This window comes from Maniola hyperantus, chromosome 11 (genome assembly GCF_902806685.2).
Source record: "Maniola hyperantus chromosome 11, iAphHyp1.2, whole genome shotgun sequence".
Taxonomy (NCBI): Eukaryota; Metazoa; Arthropoda; class Insecta; order Lepidoptera; family Nymphalidae; genus Maniola; species Maniola hyperantus.
In genome coordinates, this window is record NC_048546.1 from 1,311,874 (window position 1) to 1,332,111 (window position 20,238).

A 20,238-nucleotide genomic window follows, 5' to 3' on the forward strand; every position below is an offset into this window, starting at 1 on the left:
TATGTCCGGTCTGTCTGTTGAATTGTCGGTCATTGGGTAACGAGTCGGTGTGTCAGGTGCTATAACTATGAAGTTAAGATCGGGGCGGTGCGTCAGTCTTTCGAGTTGGCGTCCTCGTGTGTTCGGGGAGCGGCAATTCCAACTTTGATGTTTGGCGTTAAGGTCTCCGGCCACGATAACGGAGTCTCCTAATGAGAGAAGTGCGCGGATGTCACTTTCTAACAGATCTTTCGAGGGAGAGAGATAGACGGATGCTAGTATGACCGACGGATGGCCAGTCATACTCACCTGACATATGGAGGCTTCCATATTGGTTAGTTGTGGAGGATCGAGAGGAGTGCAGTGAAGAGCCCTTCTGTAGTATATGGCAGTGCCACCCTTAGCAGTGGCCCTGTCGTTTCTGACTATATTAAAATTAGCAATTCGGGGATTACTTCTACTAGGTTTCAAGAAGGTCTCTTGCACTAGGAGAATGTCGGTTTGATGTGCACATACAAATTCGCGGACTTCGTCCATTTGGTCGATAAGGCCGTTCGCGTTGTAGAACGCGACTACTAAGGAGTGGGGTTTTAATCTACCTTTGGTCGTACTATCCATTATGAGTTGCTTTAAGGTTATTAATGGAGATGAGCAGACCCAAGTGTTGGGTAATAGCTAATTTGGGATCCTTCCTGAAGGTCCGGGCGAAAACTTCCATCTCCACTATATCAATAGAGGCGAGGACAGTTTCGATTAAGTGGAGATTATCCGCAGCGTTAGTCGCCGCGGATGAATGGAGAGAAGGCTCTGCTTGGGGCTGGGGCGTAGGCGCGGAAGCCTTTACCGGGGCTGATTGGGCGGGCTTGGCCTGGGCTGATTGGGCGGGCTTGGCCGGGGCCGACGAATTTCTGGGCGGGTTGGGGAGCTGCAGCAGGTTTGCGGCCGGCCGGTTTGACCCTTCGCTTTTGCTCCTTGGGGGCTTTAGGGCATCCGCGATAATTCGCGGTGTGCCCTTGAGACCTGCAAAGAACACAGCTCGGGGGTTCCTCGGTAGGTTGCTTCCTGGGGCAGTCGGAGGTGCCGTGGTCCCCTAGGCACTTAACGCACCTGGGGTGGGCGAAACAATTCCTTGCGGAATGGCCGTACATCTGGCAGCGATGGCACTGGCCCATCCTGCCGCGGTTACGGGGGGGCTCTATTTTAAGACCCGTGAGGCGACACACCGATGTGATGTTATTGATTTTCTTACCCGCGGGGGTAAGTTCGAGGGTTACGAGCACCATCTCGTAGGGGGCTTTGGTTCTAGGATGGTACATCCTGTGAACCTCTAGTACTGGCAGCTCCTGGGAAAGGAGGTCTGTCTTTATGTGGTCGGTGTTCAGCTCCTTCGGAAGGCCGCGAATGACTACGCGTAAAACGCGTTCGTCGGGAAGAGCGTAGGTGTGGAACCCTACATTCTCTTGACGGAGAGTCTTGGTGAGAAGGCGATGGTCGCCTGAAGTTGGGCATTGAACTTTGATGCCCACTGCGGTCGAGCGGGCACTCGTGAAGGAGATACCCTGCTGGTCTAAAAGTGGCAGGATACGCTGCCAGCTCAGTTTCTCTCTAATGAAGAGAGGAGGGACTTTTTCCCTTGGCGGTTCCTCCATGGGGGAGTCTTCAGACTCCTCCTCGGAGGTCGCTTGGGAGGTCGTGGGTTGGTTACCGGGCCCTGAAGGGGCTGCAACGCCCACCTTTTTAGGTGGGTTTGCGTGCGACTTTGAGGCCTTCAGCTTTCGCTTCTGGGCCTTCGTCTGCACCGTCATGAATTCCTCTGTTTCAGAGGAGGCTGGGGACGTTTCGGAGTGAGGCTCCTTGGTCGGGATCGGTTTTTGGGCTGAAGGCCCGGCTGGGGTTTTGGAGTGAGGCTCCTTAGTGTCGGTCGGTGTCACGGTCGGGGTGTCGTCCTCCATGGCCGTGGCCGAGGGAGGAGATGCCGGGGGACGGTCGTAGCGCGTAGGCGTCCGACTCGCATGTACCTTAAATTTCTTAAGGTAGTTGGGGTCTCGGGTCGCGAGGTCGGCGATGAGAGCACTCATGTCGACGTCTTTGTAAAATGTCTGGGGGAACTCCGGGCCCTGATGGGGCCCAGGAGCGGGTTGGTCGGGGTGGTTGGGGCCCATAGTGGACCCGGTGGCGCTAAAGGTCCTCCCTGCCAAGGCAGGGAGGTGGGTACCTACGGTGTGGCCCTAATGTGAGTCCCCGCCCTTGGGTGACGGGGGTGTGAACCTATGCTGCGCTTAGACTAGTGTACTCACGGGACCTGGATCCTAGAACTACACTAATACTACACCCAACGCAGGAACAATCCGATGGCACTGATAATGGCACTTGCACTGACACTGGCGAACTCGCGCGAGAGAGTTCAAACCGGTACCGAGAAACGGAGCGCATCAGCAAACGTCCGCACGGGGCGGAAGCCGAGCACGGAATCAGTGATGAGATTTGGCATGCAGATATCTATTATGACGTATGCATCCGCTAAGACACGATTTTTGAAAATCTAACCTCTAAGAGGATGAAATAGGGGTTCGAAATTTGTGGGGGGGGGGAGACACACATTTTACCACTTTGGAAGTGTCTCTCGTGTGTTCAGTGAAGTGTATTCAGTTTAGAAAAAAATGACATTAGAAACCTCAATATCATTTTTGAAGATCTATCATATCACACTCCACACGTATAGGTTTGATGAAAAAAAATATTTTTTGAGTTTCAGTTCTAAGTAGGTGACCCCCAAAATTTATTGTTTTTGTTTCTATTTTTGTGTGAAAATCTTAATGCGATTCACAGAATACATCTACTTACCAAGTTTCAAAAGTATAGCTCTTATGGTTTCGGAAAAAAGTGGCTGTGACATACGGACGGACATACAGACAGACAGACAGACATGATATTATACATTTATAAGGGTTCCGTTTTTTGCTATTCGGCTACAGAACCCTAAAAAATCTATAGCATCCATTAGCATCTTTAAAATTCATCGGCACCGTAATAATCGTTTTTTTTATATCACGTAGGTATAAGTTTTGTAGTGATCGCTCTATATTAGTTTTCTCAAGGATTTACTTTATTAATCGCGATTTTTCAAACAGAAATTATTTAAATCACACAAACACTCGGACATACATCCTATGCCCTACGCTATACCCTATCTGTATTGTTTTGCCAAAATGTATCGCGTAAAGTTTTATGGTCTCGTTTTGGTGGTGTCGTCCGTCCCTCCTGTTGTTTATGAATAGGTTTTCTGTACCATGTGTGTTCGAACGCAACATGAGACCTCATAGTAACATTTGTGAATATGGGTTGTAAGTGTTTACGCTTTTGCCTTTCTCGATCCTTGACCTATTGTTTCGTTCACGTAAAAACAATGATCTATTGTCCTTTTATTGGTTGCTTACGCACTTTCTATTAGTGATTTTTCTTGAACTTATTGATTATTTATATAAGTTCAAGTTAGTTATAAGTATTAATACGATGCATTGCAGAGCGGCCGTCCCTAATATGTGGCCGCTCTAGGCTCGGGCCTATTGTGCCTAAGGGCAAATCCGCCACTGGTAAAAACAAATGTCTATCAACCCAGGTAATTTGGGCTTTGTGTAAAACTCATAAAAGTAGCATCCATAATAACTATTATCTATATCTATATACAATAGGTAGGTATGTAGTAGGATCAAAAAACTAACTAAAAATTAAAAAAAAAATACATTTGAAAATCATACCTATTTATGATGCATAATACAGTCCCCTCCCCTCCCCCCTCTATCTCCAAGATTAGTAATAATCGAAAAATATAAAGTTAGTTTTGCAGTTCGGTGATTATTTCTGTTTTACTGTACGCAACCCTCGGTGCGCGAGTCTGACTCGCGCTTGGCCGGTTTTTATTTACTGATTCTAGATTGATCCGATTAATGATGCGCATAAAAATACATCATTATAGCTAAACCGGTGTCCCTATTTGCTGACATTATACGCGATATAATAGGAGAGATCATGGACTGGCCCGATTATGATGCGCTACCAAGTGTCCTACAAATATTTGTTCGCGACTCCTAACGACCATTTCCAAATAATCCTCGTTGAAGGAGACGCTCTGAAAAAATGTTATGCCAGAATCGAACTACAAGTATTGGGTTCCGTAGGTTTTTAGTAGGTACCTAATATTTTTTTATTAGACGATATTAATTAAGAAATTAAATATCACTTGCTTTAACGGTGAAGGAAAACATGGTTTCGGATTGACTATGCTGCGTAGGCCCTACTGGCCGCTACAATCGTGAGGAAACTTGTATGCCTGAAAGTTCTCCATAATGTTCTCAAAGGTGTAGGTATGAAGTTGACATGAAATTTGACAGAAAATTAAAATTAGTCACCATCGTTTATTTTATTACGCGGCCGAAAGTAATGTAAATCGACCTTGAGAAGGAGATAGCTGTGCTTATTCCTGTCGTTGAGACCGACAAAACGTCATATATAGGTATGAGTGACAGAGGCAACGCTCTACAGAGCCGGAATGTTAAATTCTAAAGGCCAATGTACATTATTTTCTGCCGCCTACTGTAAATGCACATGGTTTTCTCCAAAGAGCACATAACTCTAAAATATCATTATTTTCGCACATAATGCAAGCGACAATGACACGGTCACAATGCCATTCAGCATAATCCCCACACTATTTATACACGAATAATACGTGCACAGATAATAATATCCACACAGATAATATTATATTATCCATAGATAATGAATAGTGGCAACTTTTTTTAAAGCTTCTGTTGGTGTCAAAATTAACGCCCGGTTTCTATTGATGCCGTAGGATCCTATATTTGGAACTTATTTAGAACAGAATAAGTGTTAAATTATTTATGGTTTTATTGTTTCCTTTTTACAACGTTTTTAAACGATGTTTATATGATATAATTTTATATTATTGTTCTTATATTTGATAATAATTTCCGCCTCGTATTTGTGAGGTCGGCGGTTTAATCCTGGGCAGGCACCTCAGGTAGGTACTTATGTGCGTTTTAAGCATTTAAAGCACTTGCTTTAACGGTGAAGGAAAACATATTGAGGAAACCTGTATGTCTGAGAGCTCTCCATGATGTTCTCAAAGGTGTGTGAAGTCTGCCAGTCCGCACTGGGCCAGCGTGGCAGACTATGACCTGAAAGCTTCTCATTCTGAAAGGAGACCCGTGCTCAGTAAATGGCCGGCAATCAGTTATCATGTCATCCAAATACCTATTACTTACCTATGGTTTGATTTCTCGGAGCAAATATAAGAGGCCTCTTAAAACTCTCAAAGCTGCTCTGTAGTCTGTAACTTACAGAATACAGACTCAGCAGCTACAGAGTGCAATTTTGTAGGTACAGACCGTTCGCTATAACTTGTCCCCTGACGTTATATTGGCACCATTGCGAATCATACAATAATAAACCCTAAGCTCGAAGGAATAAAGCAAACAAAGCAATGGTGCCAACATGTCAGCAAGGGAACAAGTTATACTGAACGAACTGTAGTAAAGGTAGGTAAATAGATGGAATAGGATGTGCCAAATCTTTAAAAAACTGCAAGCTCGATTCTTTCTTTTAGACTGTGTTTTACATTTCGAAGTGTCACCCTCCAAAAGATTATTTTACGATGTTTTGATTATTATTAACCACCTTTACTTACCACGAACCACTACTTGGTGTGATCTTTGACGATAATACCTGCCCATTCCACTTTGCTTGCAAAAATATTGAATTTTAACTTTTCTACTATCAAAATAAAGGTGACAAACAATTTTTGAAGGTATAAAATAACTTTGTTCACGTGTTTAGGGATGAAGAGATGAAGATAATGCGTATTTAGAGGTGACAGAGCGTGCATTAACGCCTCGGCACGTTCACAAGATGCTCTATCTATATCTATGGTTGATCTATGGGTTCATTTGATCAGAAGTGTTTAGATAAACATCATTGACTATTCTTGTTATTTGTGGATCATCTTGAAAAAAAGCATTCTGTATATAAGTAAAAAGTACATACTTATTCAGTCTATTTTGGTGTGATTTTTGTCCCAACTTAATAGGTAGGTAAGTAGGTGTCACACGTAAACATGATATCCATCCTATTCGGGAGGTTGGGGGTTCGATCCCGGGCACGCACTGCCGATTCTACCACCTACCTATAGCTTTTGATTCCCTTGACGGGTCTAGACAGATAGACAGACAACGAAGTGATGAAGTATAGGTAAGGGTTCATTTCATATTTGGAGATACGGATCCCTAAAAAGATGATGTAAATAAATAAAAATCTAATCTCTAATAGCGAAGTAATTATTTCAGTCTGTCCGCTTGTAATGAATACGTTATCAGATCGTGTTTTAATGAACAAATGTAAAATGCGCGCGATAACTTAACCTACCCGCTCCGTTTCCCAACGCTGGTTTACCTACAATGGCTTAGTTGTAAAGAAATTATATTTATTATACTTAAAAGAAGTTGTGAAGAAACGGCATTATGTAATAGAGAAATATAAAGTTTTTGAAAATTGACTAAATAGCGAGCAAACCTGGTGTTACCGCCGCTTATGAACATTTGCTAATAATAACTGTTTAGAGATAAGCATTTCCAATGTAACTTAATTTATTATTACTTTGTAACTACAATTTTTGGTAGGTACATGAATAATAAAAATAAATAAATAAATAAACCCTATCCTACATGTTGAAATTTGAATACTTACAAATAATATATATAAGTAGGTACCATTGTAGATATATTACATTAGGTATATTAAAATATAAAATAGTTTAGTGGATTTTACTTATTTATCTACTAAGTAGGGAAATAGGTACCTACTGCTTTTTATGGAGTTGACTTTAAAATAATGAATTTCAATACAAAATCAGGCTTGATTTTACCGCTATGACCTATTACGTTAGGTATCTAAGTACCTACTCTAACTACCTTTTTAGGTTAAATCGTCCAAGCTTTTATAATAAAATCCCGCAAACTATTTTGGACTTACCTTTGCACAAGTTTAAAAAATCTATTAAAAATATGCTCCTGAAAAAGCATATTACACAATTGAAGATTATCTAAATGATAAAAGAGCGTGGATTTGACCTGCAGCTCGTTCCAGCAACGCACAAGACTGCAATAATGGCATAATCTTGTACCTATATCAAATATTTGAAAAGAGCAACCGCCGAGTTTCTTGCTGGTTCTTCTCGGTAGGAAAGGCATTCCGAACCAGTGGTAGATGCATCCGACTATTCGTAAGTAGGTACTTGTAAAAGTTTATACGAATAAAAAAGATTTATATTTATTTATTTATTTAAGTATAGGTGGGTACCATATTATAAAGAAACCTTATTATAGGTATGAATGCGAAATCATAAGTTTTTAGAGTACCTAAGTATAGATAGGTACCTATGTTGATAACTAAGTATTACCTATTCAGTCAGTTTTTGACGAAGACATATTATTATAGTACATGACAATGGCATAATAGGTAGGTACCTAATATGGAATTTCTTTTAAAAGAAGAAACATAGTTTTCAAAATATCCACCCTTATATCTACCTATAGAAAAATCTTTAGGTAAGTATCTAACGTTTTCTTTCTGCACCCCTATTATTTTAAAGCAACGGAACTCAAAGTACTACGAATAACTAAATCTAAAAAGGTTCCTAAACGTGCTACTTGGTCGGAAGAAAGCTTAGCAGCGTGCAGCGGTAGTTTAGTGCCTTGTATACAGCAGTGAAATTTAATAAGGCCTATAATTTTTATTTTTTTGGTAAAAAAACTGTTTTTTTTTACATACTGTGTGCTTTATTTATTTAATTACGAGTGACAATATTTTTTTTAATAGTTTATTCATATTATTGTTATTATGAGAGCTTAAGTCTGACAAGCCATCTGTGTTTATAAATGTTTAATTACTGTAATAAAAAGCGTAGTTATCAAAATATAAAAGGTAAATAAAGGCTGTAAAATAGTAATTTTTTAAATAAATAGATTTTTAACAAGATTTTATGAGTTTAAAGTTTACGGCCCTTATTTGTTAGACGTAACTTATTATGGCCACTAGCTAAGATTTTTGTATTGTTGATTTTGTCTTCATTTTATTAGATATTGTTAATGTTTTTCTCCATTAATTTGATATTAATAAACATCTAATACTAATTTATTGAAGTTTTTTTGATACATACCTATATTTATTTTGTAATCAACGATTTAAATAAGGTAGGACTTATTTGTATCAGTTACCTTATAGGTAAGGGTTCATTTCATATTTGGAGATACGGATCCCTAAAAAGATGATGTAAATAAATAAAAATGCTCTAATAGCGAAGTAATTATTTCAGTCTGTCCGCTTGTAATGAATACGTTATCAGATCGTGTTTTAATAAACAAATGTAAAATGCTTGCGATAACATAACCTAGCTGCTCCGTTTCCCAAGGCGGGTTTACCTACAATGGCTTAGTTGTAAAGAAATTATATTTATTATACTTACAAGAAGTTGTGAAGAAACGGCATTATGTAATAGAGAAATATTAAAATTTTTGAAAATTGACTAAATAGCGAGCAAACCTGGTGTTACCGCCGCTTATGAACATTTGCAATACCAGAGGAACTGCCAATACGTTGCCGGCTATCCAGAAATTTGTTTTTCTCTTGAATACAGAATAATAATAATAATAATAATAATCTCTGTTTAGAGATAAGCATTTCCAATGTAACTTAATTTATTATTACTTTGTAACTACAATTTTTGGTACATGAATAATAAAAATAAATAAATAAATAAACCCTATCCTATATTATGTTGAAATTTGAATACTTACAAATAATATATATAAGTAGGTACCATTGTAGATATATTACATTAGGTATATTAAAATATAAAATAGTTTAGTGGATTTTACTTATTTATCTACTAAGTAGGGAAATAGGTACCTACTTACTGCTTTTTATGGAGTTGACTTTAAAATAATGAAATTCAATACAAAATCAGGCTTGATTTTACCGCTATGACCTATTACGTTAGGTATCTAAGTACCTACTCTAACTACCTTTTATAATAAAATCCCGCAAACTATTTTGGACTTACCTTTGCACAAGTTTAAAAAATCTATTAAAAATATGCTCCTGAAAAAGCATATTACACAATTGAAGATTATCTAAATGATAAAAGAGCGTGGATTTGACCTACAGCTCGTTCCAGCAACGCACAAGACTGCAATAATGGCATAATCTTGTACCTATATCAAATATTTGAAAAGAGCAACCGCCGAGTTTCTTGCTGGTTCTTCTCGGTAGGAAAGGCATTCCGAACCAGTGGTAGATGCATCCGACTATTCGTAAGTAGGTACTTGTAAAAGTTTATACGAATAAAAAAGATTTATATTTATTTATTTATTTAAGTATAGGTGGGTACCATATTATAAAGAAACCTTATTATAGGTATGAATGCGAAATCATAAGTTTTTAGAGTACCTAAGTATAGATAGGTACCTATGTTGATAACTAAGTATTACCTATTCAGTCAGTTTTTGACGAAGACATATTATTATAGTACATGACAATGGCATAATAGGTAGGTACCTAATATGGAATTTCTTTTAAAAGAAGAAACATAGTTTTCAAAATATCCACCCTTATATCTACCTATAGAAAAATCTTTAGGTAAGTATCTAACGTTTTCTTTCTGCACCCCTATTATTTTAAAGCAACGGAACTCGAATAGTCGAAGTGTAACAAAATATAAATAATTCGAGTATAATGGTCAGAGCAGATTACATCTGGCGGTCACGCGGCGGTGGCCTCCTCACAAACACTAATGTAAATATTGTTACCTACCACCGCCTACCACCGTCTACCACGGCTGTGCAGTGAAAAACCTGCCCAGTCACGCTGTACAAATTGCTTTGGTAAAAAATTCAAATATAAACTACTTAGGTAAGAATGTATACTCAGAATACTTAGACGATATACAGTAAGTATAATGACTAACGCTTGCCACCTAAAAACGTTATTTCCGGGATAGGATTTTCAATCATAGCCATGTTTCATGTAGAAACCAGAGTTCAACGAGAAAAACTTCGAATATCAGTACCCTTATTATAAATGCGAAAGTGTGTTTGTTTGTGGGTTTATTGGTTTGTTGGTTTGTCCTTCAATCACGTCACAACGGAGCAACGGATCGACGTGATTTTTAGCATGGATATAGTTAAGGACCTGGAGAGTGACATAGGCTACTTTTTGTTCCGGAAAATCAAAGAGTTCCCAGGGGATTTTTAAAAAACTTAACTCCACGCGGACGACGTCGCGGGCATCAGCTAGTACCTACCTAAGTTATAACTTATAACATAACATACTTAATTTTATCTTTAAAGAATGCATAATTTTTTGACGATATCCCTGGCGCAGTGGTAGGCGCTGTGGTCTTATCAGTGGGAAGTCCCGGGTTCGATTCCTGGCAGGGATTTGGAATTTTATAATTTCTTAATTTCTGGTCTGGTCTAGGGAGAGGCTTCGGCCGTGGCTAGTTACCACTCTACCGGAAAAGCCGTGCCGCCAAGCGATCAGGTGAGATTGCAGTCAAGGGCAAACTTGTATCTGAATAAATAAATAAATGTTAATTTTAATAATAATTTTAATTTATTTTAACTAGCTGATGCCCGCGACTTCGTCCGCGTGGAAATAGGTTTTTAAAAATCCCGTGGGAACTCTTTGATTTTCCGGGATAAAAGCCATGTCACTCTCCAGGTCTTTATCTATACGCATGCAAAAAATCACGTGTATCCGTTGCACCGTTGCGACGTGATTGAAGGACAAACCAAAAAACCAACAAACAAACAAACCAATAAACCAACTAGTCGCATTTATAATAAGGGTACTGATAAGGGTACCTACTGATTATAAACAGGGTGCCTACTGATTAAATAGGGATCTCCTAATGTCTGATTTGATCACGTAGTGAAACTCGGAGCTCAGCTCTCTCTATTCACGTTTCCTTCGTCAGTGACATTTATCCACGAATGGGCCAGCATAGTTTGAAGCATGCTCGTATGTGTCGCGTTACCCAAAGGTGCGTACAGTACGCGGCAGAAAGTAATGTACATCGGCCTTTAGAATGACATTTCGGCTTTGTAGAGCGTTGTCTCTGTCACTCATATGACTCACTATATGACGTTTTGTCATTGTCGGTTTCAACGACAACGACAAAGAGACAATACTCTACAAATCTACTATCTCCTTCGGTCGATGTACGTTACTTTCTGCCGCGTATATATACTGTAAACACGGTGCCGGTGTCTATGTTAGGGCCGGTTGTTTCAAACCATTGGTCTTCGTAAGATACGTTCGTTAAAATTTAACAGACGTAGACGAACTTTAACATCTGTTAATTTAAGTGCGTTGCTTCATTGTACAAAAAACTGTTCGTCATTGTTATTTTGGTTGCGAAACTAACCCTAAAAATTAACTTACTTCTCCGTATCCTTTTTTTATTTCATTTTAAGTATATTAAATTATATACATAGTTATTAATATTGCTACTTCGCATTTTAAACACTTTTTCTTTCTTACAAATTCTCTTTCATCTTCAAAAAAACTACCATTAAAAGCTTTGAATTAAATTGATTCCATTATAATTTGTAAATAAAATATTCCGTTTGTAAGAAGTATGAAGTTACGAACTGATTTGAAGATCACCAATGGCGCCAGCACTGGTTAACGTAAACGTAACTTTTTAACGAACGTTAGCGCTAATAGATGCTGAATCAACGCTTTTTCTTTACTTACGTTCGTTAGCGCCATATTTAAAGGTTACGTGTCCGTCAAAGTTTGTTGAAACAACCGGCCCTTAGTCTGCACCGCTAGGCACCGCTACAGCCTACGCGCATGCATGTCAACATACAATCGTACGATTCTAATATCATTAACATCAGCACCCGCAGCCATACTGGACTCCCCGCCGTGTCTCCGCGTAGCCGTGTGACGTGTCCCCCGTGTCCCCCGTGTCCCCACTGTGTCCGTAATTATGTGGCATTCAACGCGCATGTATGTCACACAAAATCACACGAATCTGTCTTCACTTTTCAAAATACGAGTAGGTATACCTACCTAATATTATGAGCTTTTTTTATTCAGATACAAGTTAGCCCTTGACTGCAATCTCACCTGGTGGTAAGTGACGATGCAGTCTAAGATGGAAGCGGGCTAACCTGGAAGGGGTATGGCAGTTTTTAATAAACCCATGCCCCTTGGGTTTCTACACGGCATCGTACCGGAACGCTTAATCGCTTGGCGGCACGGCTCTACCGGTAGGGTGGTAACTAGCCACGGCCGAAGCCTCCCACCAGACCAGACCAGAAATTTAGAAATTATAAAATTCCAAATCCCTGCCAGGAATCGAACCCGGGACCTCCCACTAATAAGACCACAGCGCTTAACACTGCGCCAGGGAGGTCGTCGTTTGCTTACCTAAGTATTAGAGTTTTATATTTGCTTATAAAGTATTAGAGTTTCTCTACGTGATCCGTAGGAAAACTAGAGTAACCGACATAGCTCAACTAGTTCGTAAAACCGATTTGGGCTCCCAAGGTGCTGGAATGACGACCTCGCACCGGAAGACGCAGTGTTGGAAGACCCCCCACTAGGTGGACGGACGACATCAGACGAGTCGCAGGGAGCCGCTGGATTCAGGAGGCGCAAGACCGTGGTCTGTGGAAGTCCCTACAAGATACAAGAGACCTATGTCCAGCAGTGGACGTCTATCGGTTGATGATGATGATGATCTTTGCATTTATCATTAACACGAGTCAACAGCAGTCGAAGCCATATTCGTTAACAGTAACACATTTCACCATCATTCGCAGCCATAATATTCGCCTCCCCGCCGCGTCCCATAGCCGTGTCGGCGACACTGGTCCCATTGTGCCCGTAATTATGTAACTATATGGCATTCATGGGGGAGCACAATATGCGCCTAATGCTCATGTGATATTCACTCATGTACCGAGCCCCGACACGCCCCGGTGTCGCTTTCTGTTTTGTGGATGGAGATGAAAGTATATGTGACCGCGAAATTCACTCCTCTAATGCTGCACGATGAAGCTAAGTATTTTAAAAATTAAGATAAATAGGGCTGTATTTTCAAATCAAAATGTTTTTATTTAATAACTAGCTTATGCTCGCGACTTCGTCCTCGTGGACTACACAAATTTCAAACCCCTATTTCACCCCCTTAGGAGTTGAATTTTCAAAAATCCTTTCTTAGCGGACGCCTACGTCATAATAGCTATCTGCATGCCAAATTACAGCCCGATCCGTCCAGTAGTTTGAGCTGTGCGTTGATAGATTAGTCAGTCAGTCAGTCAGTCAGTCAGTCACCTTTTCCTTTTATATATATAGATAATATAAATAATAATCATCTTTATTTTCTCTCATTCATTTCAAAGTAATTAGATTAGGCTAGCTTTAAGTTTTATTGTAATATTTTGTTTATAAAAAAAAAAAATTATAAGTAACTTATTAATAACTTCTAAGTTACTTTACTTGAACCTCAGACTAAGAATCAAGGAGACTTGTCAGACGCGTATCTGTACCTAATCGAAAGGGACAAACAACAAAAGAAATCATACTAGTATGAAAGGTTATGTTTCATAATTTGCGTGCGCTACAACTTTTACAGCCGATCACACAGCAATGCAACATAAATGGCTTCTACACACCTTCAATTCTAAATTACAAACAGAAAACTAAATAAAAACTTGTAGGTAATATTCCTAAAAAATTACTATCACAGACGTTTGTTGGGCACAGGTGACAAATGTGCCTAACCTCCTAATTACCTACCCTCCCTACTTTTTTATCAATGAATCCTGAAGAGTGAAGACTAAGAAAATGTTAATAGATATGAGATTAATAATTTAACATACAAATTAAATCACATCGCCATCCCCCTTGTAATTTGATGAGGGACAAATTTTTTAACGAGTTAATTTAGTTAAGCAATGTAAACCGACGCCGGGTGCTGGTTGCGGGTAGTGTGACGCGGTTATTCCGCTCAATTACTGCCCATTAGCGGATCAATCCGGATCCGACCGGATCGGGTTACTGGCCACCGTGTGTCACTTAACTATGTATTACAATGTCAGTTTAAGCTAATTAAACTTACTCATAAAACTCATAAAATAGTATTTTTTGTATGAGGATTAAAGTCTTTCATAAATTTTAGTGATGCTTAAGTTTTAAAGAAGTACCTAGGCAGTTATCTATTAAAACTTTTAAAACAAACGCTGTCAAATTAATGTTTTTCATTTATTTTTTAATAAAATTTAATTACGTGTGAATTTTATTATGATGTGTAGCTAAACAGATAATATTACTTTAACTAAGCATTAAGTACACCGACGACGCCGGGCGCTGGTTGCGGGTAGTGTGACGCGGTTATTCCGCTCATTTACTGCCCATTAGCGGATCACTCCGGATCCGACCGGATCGGGTTACTTACTGGCCACCGTGTGTCACTTCATTATGTATTCCGATGTCAGTTAAGCAACTTAAACATACTCATAAAACTCATAAATAGTATGTTTTGTACGAGGATTACAGTCTTTCATATTATGCTGCCGCAACCGCCGAGTTTCTTGCTGGTTCTTCTCGGTAGAAAAGGCATTCCGAACCAGTGGTAGATGCATCCGACTATTCGTAAGTTACTTTTAAAAGTTTATTCGAATAAAAAAGATTTTTATTTATTTTTAATTTTTAATGTGTAAGTTTTAAAGAAGAATCTAGGTAGTTACCTATCAAAACTTTTAAAACAAACACTGTCAAATTAATGTTTTTCATTTATTTTTTAAAACATACCAATCCAGTATTTTTACCCACTCTTAAAATTGTATGAATTTTATTATGATGTGTAGCTAAATAGATAACATTAATTTAGTTAAGCAGTAGGTTCACCGACGCCTGGTACTGGGTGCGGGTTGTATGACGCGGTTATTTTATTTATTTTATTTTTATTTAGACAAAACGAAAAGTGAACAATTTACACCACACTCCGCTGGAATTTATTCCGCTGAATTACCCACTGCCCATTAGCGGATAACTCCGGATCCGACCGGATCGGGTTACCCTGATGTACCCTGTAGGTTTCTTGACAGACAACAAAGTGATCCTAGGGTTCCGTTTTTCCTTTTGAGGTACGGAACCCTAAAAATGACCATTTTTCAAAAAGCTTTTCAATGGCTGTCGTATTAAATTATCAAAAGACTAAAGTCTAAAAATGAAGGTAGGTATCAGATATCGGGAATAGGTCTGACGTTCGAATGGGATCGATATAATATGATAGTAAGGTTCTCACAATAGTGATATCGGATTGCAAGGAGTATCTACCTATACTTAGGTAGGTAGATACGTCGTTTGTTGGATACCATAACATTCTCTAATTCTTAAGGACATGCATCTATTGTGGTCAAATCAATGAAACGCAGTTTCGCGTTACGAAATTTGAGGCGATTTAGGACTAGCGAATTTTTAAGGTCCGTACCTCAAAACTAAAGTGGAACCCTTATAGGATAACTTTGTTCTCTGTCTGTCTGTCAAGAAACCTATAGATGACCTATATGCATCTAAAAGTTTTTTCACTATCTTAATTTTTATGGGACTTTTGTCTGACGCAAACACGCCAGCCCCGTCTTGATATCTTTAGTAGCACTTTGACTGGAGGGAGGCTTCGGCCGTGGCTAGATACCACCCTACCGGCAAAGCCGTGCCGCCAAGCGAAAGCAAGTAAATCCATGCAGACTTTATACCTAATGTGCACATAGTTACATTATGACCTTGGGGTCGTGGGGCCCGGGGGTCGAGCTCTTTTTGAGGAAATTTCAAAAGGGGTTTTCGAGTCAACCAAGGACCCGAGAGCTGACCTTGGTCAAAAAATTAGTTTGGGCATCCAAAGGGGTAATGCTGCCAGCATCTCGGGTACAATGCCTCGCTGCAGTGGTCTCGATGAGGTTTTAGATTTAATTTAATTTGATTTAATTTGTTGATTTTTTTACTTTTAATTTAGATATACCTAAAAAAAACATTTCTTTGTATACCATTGGCTTCCTATTAAATACATTAACATTACCTAGTTATTGTAATGGTGGGTTGCAAGTCGACAAGGGACGCAGTTATTGTGCACGGGCGTCTCGCTGGGAGGCTGGAGGCTGGGGGACGAGAGTTAATAAATCTAATTACGAAAATGACATCCGTTACTTTTACGCAGTACCATGGCCGGGCCCGCTGCGCCCGTGCTTTGACGAGTACGTGCTCTCCACTGACGAGTGGCGTTGAATTGAAAGTATATAGTCAAATCTAAATATATAAAAGGAAAAGGTAACTGACTGACTGACTGACTGATCTATCAACGCACTGCTCAAACTACTGGACGGATTGGACTGAAATTTGGCATGCAGGTAGCTAGTATAGGGCTGCCATACGTCCCGGTACACCGGGACCAGTCCCGGTCTGAAGTGTAGTGTCCCGGTGTCCCGGTCAGTAAGTTAGTTGTCCCAGTTTGGCAGTTAGGGCGTTTGTCCACCGGCGCCGTTAACGCGACGTCAACGAAAAGCGAGATTTTTTTGGACGGTTTGACGACCTCCCTGGCGCAGTGGTGAGCGCTGTGGTCTTATTAGTGGGAGGTCCCGGGTTCGATTCCTGGCAGGGGTTTGGAATTTTATAATTTCTAAATTTCTGGTCTGGTCTGGTGGGAGGCTTCGGCCGTGGCTAGTTACCACCCTACCGGCAAAGCCGTGCCGCCAAGCAATTTAGCGTTCCGGTACGATGCCGTGTAGAAACCAAAGGGGTATGGGTTTAATAAAAACTGCCATACCCCTTCCAGGTTAGCCCGCTATCATCTTAGACTGCATCATCACTTACCATCAGGTGAGATTGCAGTCAAGGGCTAACAAAAAAAAAAAAAAAAAAGGTTCTCGGAATGACCTGTGTCCACCCCGACCGAACTCAGCGGTTCAGTTTGTTCTTTCTGTTGTTTGTTCGTGGTAGCAGTTTTTGTAAGGACGGCTTCAACGGCGTTCATATGGGGGGGGGGGGGTTATTAACAACAAACAAACAGACACTTTCGAATTTACAGTATCTGTATGCATATGGATAATAAATAATAAAATAATAATAATAAAATAGTCATTTATTTAGGCAACTTGAACCCATTTGATCATACATAAAAGTCAATACAAATACAAATGTACAATAGGCTACTTGACACTTTTTTTAAGTAGGTCTTAAGTGGTTAATATTTGTCCTATGAGATCAAAAAAATTAACACTATATTTTTTTGCGCCCTAAAAACCGTAAAACTTTAATTTAAAAATACATTTTTCTTAGACAGGTGAAAACACTGTCGGCCATGTTTGGCCGATAGATTATCTGTGCTCTGACGTCATGCATTTGTAAACAACAGCATAACCTCCCAAAGTTTAATAAACCTGACTTCTATACTAGTTTACATGAAAAATATAGTAATTATCGTTATTGTATCATCCAAGAATGTAAAAACGCATCGATAAAGACCACAGGAAAGTTGTGGATTAGAGTGCCCAGTGAAATAAATATACGTAACACGCGAAGACTTGCTTAAAGGGATCCTATATGACTAACGACTGCAACCCAAATTTATTTTTGCAAAGATCACTTTGTTGTAAGTCTTACTTAATAACATATTCAATTTATAAAGAGAAAACGATAATTTTTTACGTTTACGATGAGTTTTTAGAAATATATAAAAACTAGCTTATGCTCGTGACTTCGCCCGCGTGGACTTCATAAATTTCAAACCCCCATTTAACCCACTCAGGGGTGGAATTTCAAAAAATCCTTTCCTAGTGGATACCTTCTCTTTACCTACAAAGAACACACCCACCAAATTTCATGTATCTAGGACCAGCTGGTTAGATGTTTAGGCTGTGCGTTGATATATAAGTTAGTCAGGACTTTAAATTTTATATATATGGATACTACGTTAGTCCCCGCGTGACATAGGGATGACATTTCTTTGTTTACATATTTAATGACGTCACATCATGGCTGACAGCGTTTTCTGCATTTTAAATAAAAATAAAAACTGTATTCTTTAAAATTGGATTTATATATCCATCCTGCGTTTTTAATAATTGTTATTGATATATTTCGTTGTCTTAAGCAAAATTCTATAATAAATAATCATTTATTGGATGAAATTAGATATGAGTCAAGTAGCCTATTGTTAAAAATAATAAATAAAGTTACAAAATATACAATAATAAAATTTAAAGGGCACTCAGACCATACCCTGAGGATGGATGTCCCGCTCGTCCTTTTAGCAATTATGGCAGCCCTAAGGTAGTATGACGTGGGGTGTGAACCGGCAACCTTTCGGAATTCAGTCCGCTCCTTAGCCGTTGAACTATTGAGGCTCTGATAATGTAGGTATGTAGGATCCACGTGGTCACAATGGGTGTATTTTTTTTTTTTTTTTGAATTTAGAATTTAGAATTTAGACACAAGAAACAAGTTTCCTACCCTCTGCACTAGGAAAACCCTGTATTGCAGAAGGCAGTTACAAGTTTTTTTTTTTTTTTTTAAAACTAAGGACTTAATATATTATATCTTATGGGATAAGCACGGATAGAATGGATCGATCGGTCGCGGAGGCGTCGGTCTGTGTGAATCCGCTTATAGGAATCGTTGCGGACGTGCGCTAGACTAGCCGCAAGCCATAGGAGGTGGAGGATTGAAGACCTAGTACACCCGCACAGCCCCCACGCTAACCCAGTGCGGGTGTGCGGGGTGTCCCGCCGTCTCTTATCCATATCCCGATTACCTACCTACGAATTCAGTGACAGCTCCAATGAAGCAATAACAGCGAGAACTGTCGGGAGACAATCTGCAGCTGTGCCCCCCCCCCCCCCCTCCCTCGGCCACCCTCACAACGGACTGTGCGTGCAGCAGCGCGCGCGGCGCGCAGTCTGAACCACAGACTACAGTGTATACTTATAGGGAGATAGACTGGTAAGTCGGGCCGTCAAGGCGCCCACTTGAAAAGCGCCATCTAGGAGACGGGTTTGGTACTAAATAGAGCCAATACCCAGTATATATACCTACCTATATACATACTTTATAGTTTTTTAAATTAGGTAGGAATGTGGTGTTTGTCTGAACTGCGACGAGTGCGCGAACTGACCCCGGGTGGGTTCGAAAATAATCGGGCTGACGTCGACTTTTTTTTTTTTATTTTTTTTATTATTATTAACACACAAGAAAATTTACATATAATAGGTAGTACGCATTGTAAAAAAACCACAGAGGTTTGACCCTCAAACACGTGAGTATAGCCGGGTGAGAGATACCTATTATTATAATGGAAATCACATCAAGATAGTTTAAACGCTAAAATACTGAGGATCTTTTATTAGAATGTGTAGGGAAAAAATAGTTTAAGTAAGTTTCAGTAACGCTCAGTCGTATGCCTTGCACCACACTAAATCTTATGGATGTATTCTTTTGAGAAAGTGTCAATGCAGCCTTTTAAGTGTAACCTGACAATGATCTGCTCTCATCGCGAGGTGTTATCTCCACGCTGCGCGCTGGTCGGCTGATGTCGGCCGGTGGGTCGTTAGCTTTATTCTCGCTAAACGCTCCGGTGATCTCGTTTAAATTGTATTTTAGGACGATAATCTATCTTTGTTGAACTTCGGGGAAGTAGTGTGATATTTTGTTATGATAAACTAAATACCTACTCTTTTTTTTTTTTTTTTATTCATGTAAACTTTTTAAAAGTGCTTATGAATAGTCAGGTAGTTTTAATTTACCACTGGTTCGGAATGCCGTTCCTACCGAGAAGAACCAGCAAGAAACTCGGCTCTAGTATAGGTAAGTCCCGCTAATTGCTAATACGCGTGGCCGCCATTTTAGTGATGTCAGCACTAGACTGAAGTTTCGAGCTGATGCTGATTTCTTAGGTATAAGCAAAGTCAGAGTGCGCTCTACAGATCTCACCCTGAGAGTCGCTTAATCGTTACTTATGACATTAATCAGTATGGATAAGGAATGCCTTAAGTAACGATCAAGCGACTCTGAGTGCGGCTGTTAGTATCTATTTATATTTAACTTAAAGGGCTGATACATATTTTTTTTTTAATTTTTAGAAGTTTTTGTGTGGAGGGGGTTTTTAAATTTTAAATT

The 20,238-nt window shown here is 39.6% G+C and overlaps 1 protein-coding gene across 1 annotated transcript in view; it reads left to right on the top strand.

The window, feature by feature from the left end:
- The window catches only part of LOC117986547 (SCY1-like protein 2), a 92,080-nt gene extending 72,077 nt beyond the window's left edge, over nucleotides 1–20,003 (top strand). The window contains exon 8 of the mRNA XM_034973386.2: nucleotides 19,922–20,003. The gene's annotated coding sequence lies outside the window, so the exon portion shown is untranslated. The remainder of the gene's footprint in view (nucleotides 1–19,921) is intronic.
- The last annotated feature ends 235 nt before the right edge of the window (nucleotides 20,004–20,238 follow it).